A 7,583-nucleotide genomic window follows, 5' to 3' on the forward strand; every position below is an offset into this window, starting at 1 on the left:
AAGGGCATCCCCTCGTTTTCCAATTTTTGGCCACCACAAAGAGTGCAGCTATGAATATTCTTGTACAAGTCTTTTTCCTTATTATCTCTTTGGGGTACAAACCCAGCAGTGCTATGGCTGGATCAAAGGGCAGACAGTCCTTTATCACCCTTTGGGCATAGTTCCAAATTGCCCTCCAGAATGGTTAGATCAATTCACAACCCCACCAACAATGAATTGATGTCCCGATTTTGCCACATCCCCTCCAGCATTCACTACTTTGTCTGCTGTCATGTTAGCCAATCTGCTAGGTGTGAGGTGATACCTCAGAGTTGTTTTGATTTGCATCTCTCTGATTATAAGAGATGTAGAGCACTTTTTCATGTGCTTATTAATAGTTTTGATTTCTAATTTTAACTTTAAACATCTCAGGGCATGTCCTGAGAGAACAACATTCAAGTTGGTATCAACTTATATTAATGAGTGCTCTTTTAAGTCCTTCATTCAACTATTTTTCCATCTAGCCCATATATCTCCATCTTGTACACATGTAATAAGAAATTTCCACAAGTTTTCTGATTTATATGATCCACATAGTCTCCCCTCCTTCCTTCCCTGACCACTCCTGGAGATGGTAAGCAATTTGACCTATATTATACATGTATTATCATGTAAAATACTATGTTTTTTTTTTTATTTTTGTAAGAAAATAATCATATAAAACCAAAACCCCAAATAAACTAAAGTGAAAAATCTATACTGACTTCAACAGTTCTTTCTTTGGAAATGGATAATACTTTTTGTCTTAAGTCCCTCAGAATTGCCCTAGATCACTATATTGCTGAGACTAGCTAAGTCTGTCGCAGTTGATTGTTGGTATTGCTGTTCTCCTGGTTTTGCTCATTTCACTCTATATCAGTCCATGAAAATGTTTCCAGGTCTTTCTGAAATCATCCTGGTAACTTTCCTTACAGCACAAGAGAATTGCATCACCATTATATACCACAATTTGTTCAGCCATTCCTCAATTGAGGGATATCCCTTCAATGTCTAATTCTTTGCCACCACAATAAGAGCAAGTATAAATATTTTTGTATAAGTAGGTCTTTTCTCTCTTTTAAAAAATCTCTTTGGGATTCAGTCTGTCGTAGGTATTACTGGATCAAAGGGATTGAATTGATTTATAGTCCTTTGGGCATAGTTTCAAAATGCCTTCTAGAATGGTTGAAGCAGTTCTCAACTCCACCAACAGTGCATTAGTGTCCCAATTCTATCCCATCCCCTCCAATATTTAATACTTTCCTTTATTGTTATATTAGCCAATCTGAGAGCCGTGAGGTGGTGCCTCACTCAGAGTAGTTTTAATTTACATTTCTTTATAATCAATAATGATTTAGAACATTTTTTTATGTTTTTCACTCATGGCTTTGATTTCAGCTAAAAACTGCTTATTTATATTATATCCTTTGACCATTTATCAATTGAGGAATGATTTGTATCCCTATAAATTTGACTTGGTTCTCTATATATTTGAGAAATGAGACCTAAATATCAGAAATATTTATTATAAAAATTCCCCCCCCCCCCCAGTTTATTGTTTCCCTTCTGATTGTGGTTACATTGGTTTTGTTTGTACAACCCCTTTTAAATTTAACATAGTCAAAATTATTCATTTTATATCTTATAATAGAACATAGGTTTCAATGGAATTTAAATCAGGTGAGTTCCCAGGTCATTGATTTATCTTTCCCCTCTGTCTCTTGGAGAAATTTCTTAAGCTTTGGAGATTCAGAATAGTGTAAGGTCATGATGTGGTATTCCATTTCCATTTGGAAATTTCTATAATACAGCAAGCTAGTTGGTGCAGTGGCAGAGTGCTGGACTGAAATCAAGAAGACTCATCTTCCTGAGTTCAAATCTGGTCTCAGATTTTAGTTATGTAACCCCTGGGCAAGTCAATTTACCCTATTTACCTCAGTTTCCTCATCTTTAAAATTAGCTGGAGAAGGAAATAGTAGGAAACTACTCTAGTAGTATTTTTGCCAAGAAAACCCTAAATGGAGTGATGAAGAACCAGACATGAATGAAATGACTAACGTTCCAGAAGAATTTTGCTTCTTATAATTCATTCCCTCAAAGGTGATGAGGTTTCTGGGTCTACTAGAAATAAAAATTGCCCAAAATGGGGGGGAGTATATATTTTTTTACATTCTGATGATGATTTCAAATTCCTAGAGGTGGCTAGATGGTGCAGTGGCTAGAATGCTAGATCTTGAGTTGGTTCAAATCTTGCCTCAGACACTGTATAATCATGGGAAAATCAATAAATCTTTATCTGCCTCAGTTTCATCATCTGTAAAATAGAGATAATAACACCTACCTCCCCATGTTGTGAGGATAAAATGAGATAACATGTAAAGCTCTTTGTAAAACCTTTGAATGCCCTATAAATGGTTATTATAGATTCTTTTGGACCTTTTCAGATGATAGTTTTGTTTTATCCTTGGATTAAAAAGTGAGTTTTGTCAGTTAAAAGTACTTTTTACAACCTTCAGTACTCTAGTGTTTGTATTGTCTCCCTTGTGATAAACATTTTTTTCTTCATAGCAGTGGTTAGAAACTGTTTTTGTTTTTTAGTGGATTTCTTCAAGAAACTTGTGTCATAGAGGTAGGAATAACATTGCCAGTTGCCAGGTCCATCTGAAGAAGACATTTGCTTTCTGAAGATTAATTAGACTTTTTTAAAGCAATTAGTTGCCAGGATTTCTTACAGGTGTTTTTCATTTGTAACTGCACATTCCTTTGCAGTGTGGTGAGATTGAGCTTATTTTATTGTGGTCTTGAATGATTCATAATAATTTAAGTTCTCCACACCAACAGCCATTGCAATATCTCTTGCAGAATTGTGCTCTTTAAGAGCTATAACTTCAAATTTTTGGAAATAAGAGCCACCTTCAATTGATAAATGAGCAAAAGTTGTGAACAGACATTTTTCAGATGAAGAAATCAAAGCTATGTGCTGGTATATGAAAAGATGTTCTAAATCACTACTGATTAGGGAAATGCAAATCAAAACAATTCTGAGTTTTATCATTGGATTGGCTAAAATGACAAAAAGGCAAGATGAACAAATGTTGGAAGGGATCAGTGAACTCATCTAACATTTTGGAGAGAAATTTGGAATCATACCCAGTTATAAAACTGTATAGCCTTAGATCCAGCAATTCCTTTGTTGGGTCTATTTCCTAAGGAAATCAGGAAAAAAGGAAAAGAATCTATATGTTTCAAAATATTTATAGCAGCTCTCTTTGTGGAAAGGAATTGGAAACTGAATGTCCATCAATTGGAGAGTGGCTGAACACATTGTAGTATATGATTGTGGTGATGGAATACTATTGCGTTTTAAGAAATGAGCAGATTAATTTTTTAAAAAACTTTTAAAGAACTACATGAGACAATGAAGAGTGAAATGAGCAGAACCAAGAGAACATTATATACAACTAAGGATTTAATATTTGAAGAATAACTTTTGAACATTCACCCCCAGAGAATGAACTGAGAAGTGAAAACACAAAAGACATAATCTTACATATACATAACTGTTTCCTGGATGATGCTGTCTATGATGAGTAGGGAAAAAATGTTATTTGACTTAAAAAAAAAGTTATAACTTTTGCACATTTTTTTCAAGTAATAACTTCTTAAAAACCACAGAATTTAAAACATGATAAATTAGAGCAATAAAACGCATGCATATAGCACAAAATCCAGCACTCAGCTGTCAGAGAACTAAATAAGGTTAAGCTAAGTCTCATTTTTATCTGCTCAAGTTCAGATGTTCTGAGTCAATCTGTCACTAGAAGCTTGTCTACCTGACCATTGCTATCACAAAAGGAAAACATATCAAAATTATTGATAGTTCTTTTGAAAAAACATGATATTTTATTTTTTCCAATTACATATAAAAATTTTTCAGCATGTTAAGAAAAAAATTTTTTTTTTGCTTTTAAACATTTTTTTTGTTCATTTTCAAACATTATTCCTTGGAAACAAAGATCATTTTCTTTTCCTCCCCCCTCCCGCCACCCCTCCCATAGCCGAAGCGCGATTCCACTGTGTATCACATGTGTCCTTAATTTGAACCCATTTCCATGTTGTTGGTATTTGCACTAGGGTGTTGATTTAGAGTCTCTCCTCAGTCATGTCCCCTCAACCCCTGTAGTCCAGTAGTTGCTTTTCCTCGGTGTTTTTACTCCCACAATTTGTCCTCTGCTTGTGGATAGTGTTTTTTTCTCCTAGATCCCTGCAGATTGTTCAGGGACATTACATTGACACTAATGGAGAAGTCCATTACGTTCGATTGTACCACAGTGTATCAGTCTCTGTGTACAATGTTTTCCTGGTTCTGCTTCTTTTGCTCTGCATCACTTCCTGGAGGTCACTTCAGTCTCCATGGAATTCTTCCACTTTATTATTCCTTTGAGCACAATAGTATTCCATCACCAACATATACCACAATTTGTTCAGCCATTCCCCAATTGAAGGGCATCCCCTCATTTTCCAATTTTGGGCCACCACAAAGAGTGCAGCTATGAATATTCTTGTACAAGTCTTTTTCCTTATTATCTCTTTGGGGTACAAACCCAGCAGTACTATGGCTGGATCAAAGGGCAGGCAGTTTTTTTTTTATCACCCTTTGGGCATAGTTCCAAATTGCCCTCCAGAATGGTTGGATCAATTCACAACTCCACTAGCAATGAATTAGTGTCCCTACTTTGTCACATCCCCTCCAGCATTCATTGCTTTCCTTTGCTGTCATGTTGGCCAATCGGCTAGGTGTGAGGTGATACCTCAGAGTTGTTTTGATTTGCATCTCTCTCTGATTATAAGAGATTTAGAGCACTTTTTCATGTGCTTATTGATAGTTTTGATTTGTTTGGCTGAAAACTGCCTGTTCATGTCCCTTGCCCACTTATCAATTGGAGAATGGCTTGATTTTTTTGTACAATTGATTTAGCTCTTTATAAATTTGAGTAATTAGACCTTTGTCAGAGGTTTTTGTTATGAAAATTGTTTCCCAATTTGTTGCTTCCCTTCTCATTTTGGTTGCATTGGTTTTGTTTGTACAAATTAAAAAGGTTTTGTACAAACAAAACCAATGCAACCAAAATGAAAAAAAATTTTAATAAAAAAAATCCTTACATTGTGTCTTAGATTCAATACTGTGTATAGGTTCCAATGCAGAAGAGTGTAAGGACTAGGTAGTGGGGATTAAGTGTCTTGCTCAGGGTCACATAGCTAAGGAAGTGTCTGAGGTCAGATTTGAACCCAGGACCTCCTGTCTCTAGGCCTGTTACTCAATCCACTGAATAAATCCTTTAGTGTTCATTAAAAAAAAATTTTTTTTAAGTCTGGAATTCTTTCCTCCCTCATTCCTTGCTGAGATGGTAAATAACTCCAACTTTTGTCATTTTCTTTTTCTCTCATTGTAGCCAATTTGATAGGTGTGTACCTCAGAGTTGTTTTAATTTGCATTTCTCTAATTAATAGTGATTTAGAGCATTTTTTTTTTTACAGTTTTAAAGATAGTTTGGATTACTTCATCTGAAAAGTGCCTATTTATACATTTTGACCATTTATCAATTGGGAATGACTTGTATTCTTATATATTTGACTAATTTTTCAATGTATTTGAAAAATGGGGCCTTTATTAGAGAAACTTAAAAATATTTTCAAAGTCATGATTACTGTGTATTACCCTCCATTCTATTCCCACCCACCCATTTCTCCTCAAACGAGATTTGCTTCTGACCACTGCCTCCCTCAGTTTTCCTTCTCTTCTACAAGCACTCCCCCTGCATCCCCTTTCTCTCCTAATTTCCTGTAGGGTAAGATATATTTCTACACCCAACTGAGTGTGAATGTTATTCTCCTTTTGAGTCAATTCCAATGAAAGTAAGGTTTAAGTGCACCCCTCCTCACCTCCCTCATCTTCCCCTCCACTGTAAGTTTTTTGTGCCTTTTTTATGTGAGTTAATTTATCCAATTTTACTTCTCCCTTAACTCTTCTCCAATGCATTCCTCTTTAATTTTATTTTTTAGATATCATTCCATAATATTCTAATTGCTCTAGCAATGATAAAGCTCTTTGGAGTTAGAACTGTCATCTACCCATGTAGGAATATAAATAGTTTAACCTTATTGAATCCCTTATGATTTACCTTTCCCATTTACCTTTTTATGCTTCTTTTGGATCTTGTATTTGAGAGTTAAATTTTCTATTCAGTTCTGGTCTTTTCCTCAGGAATGACTGAAAATCCTTTTTATTTCATTGAATGTCCATCTACCCCCCCCCCCCCCCCTTGGTTGATTATGCTCTTTTGCTGCATTGGTGATTCTTGGTTGTAATCCTGGCTCCTTTGCCTTCTGGAATATATTCTAGACCCTCCAATATTTTAATGTGGAAGTTCCTATATCTTGTGTTATCTTGACTGTGGCTTCACAATATTTGAATTGTCTCCTTTTGGCTGCTTGCAATATTTTCTCCTTGACTTGGAATTTGACTATAATATTCCTGGGAGTTTTCCTTTTGGGATATCTTTTAATATGAATTGGTGGATTTTTTCAATTTTTATTTTTCCCTCTGGTTCTAGAATATCAGGGTAGTTTTCCTTAATAATTTCTTGAAAGATATCTTGGATTTCTTTTTTATTATGGTTTCCAGGTAGTCCAATGATTTTATTTTATTCTTTCATGATGTCTCAATAGAGTTATTAGTTTCCATGTCCAATTCCAATTTTTAGAAAATTATTTCCTTCAATGAGCTTTTGTGCCTCCTTTTCTATTTGGCTTATTTTATTTTTTAGAAAGTTCTTCTCTTCAGTGAATTTTTGCTCATCTTTTTCCATGTGAATTCTGTTTTTTCAGTTTTTCTTTTAAATGATTTTTTTGTGTGCCTCTTTTACCAATTGGCCTCTTCTGTTTTTTAATGTATTCTTTTTTTAATGCTGCTTTATCAAGCTATTGACTCTTTTTTCCATGATTTTGAAAATCTTTTTGGAGGTCTTCCAGGAATTCTTTTTGGGCTTGACATCAATTCACATTTTCTTTGAGACTTTAGATGCTGCAGTATTGTATTTATAGCTTTCATCATTGATAGTTCTAAATAATTATTACAACACCATACTCTATCACCTATACTTTTAAAATCTGGCAACTCCATCAGGAAACTGAGGAGAAGGGTTAAATAACGGCATGTAACATATAGCCAATTCAGAGTATGACAGAATCCAGGTTTTCTGACTTTCAGTTTAGTATTCATACCAGCAAACTATGGATGTGTGATAATAAATACTGCATAGATTTCCTTATTTATGCAGAATTCATGGTCTCAAAATTATCAAAATAGAGTTAGTATAAAATTTAGATTAACTCACTGTCCCAGAATATCTACATGTTTTCAGATTTCTAGAGGTAATCTTGAGAGACTTAGGGTAGGTGTCTTTCTCTTATGACACTACCTTGAACTCTTATTGTTGTGTTCTTTCAGTAATTAATGCCCTAGTTTCATTTTACCAAACTTTTACAAAGGGATATTTACTGTA

Source organism: Monodelphis domestica, chromosome 5, assembly GCF_027887165.1.
Source record: "Monodelphis domestica isolate mMonDom1 chromosome 5, mMonDom1.pri, whole genome shotgun sequence".
NCBI lineage: Eukaryota > Metazoa > Chordata > Mammalia > Didelphimorphia > Didelphidae > Monodelphis > Monodelphis domestica.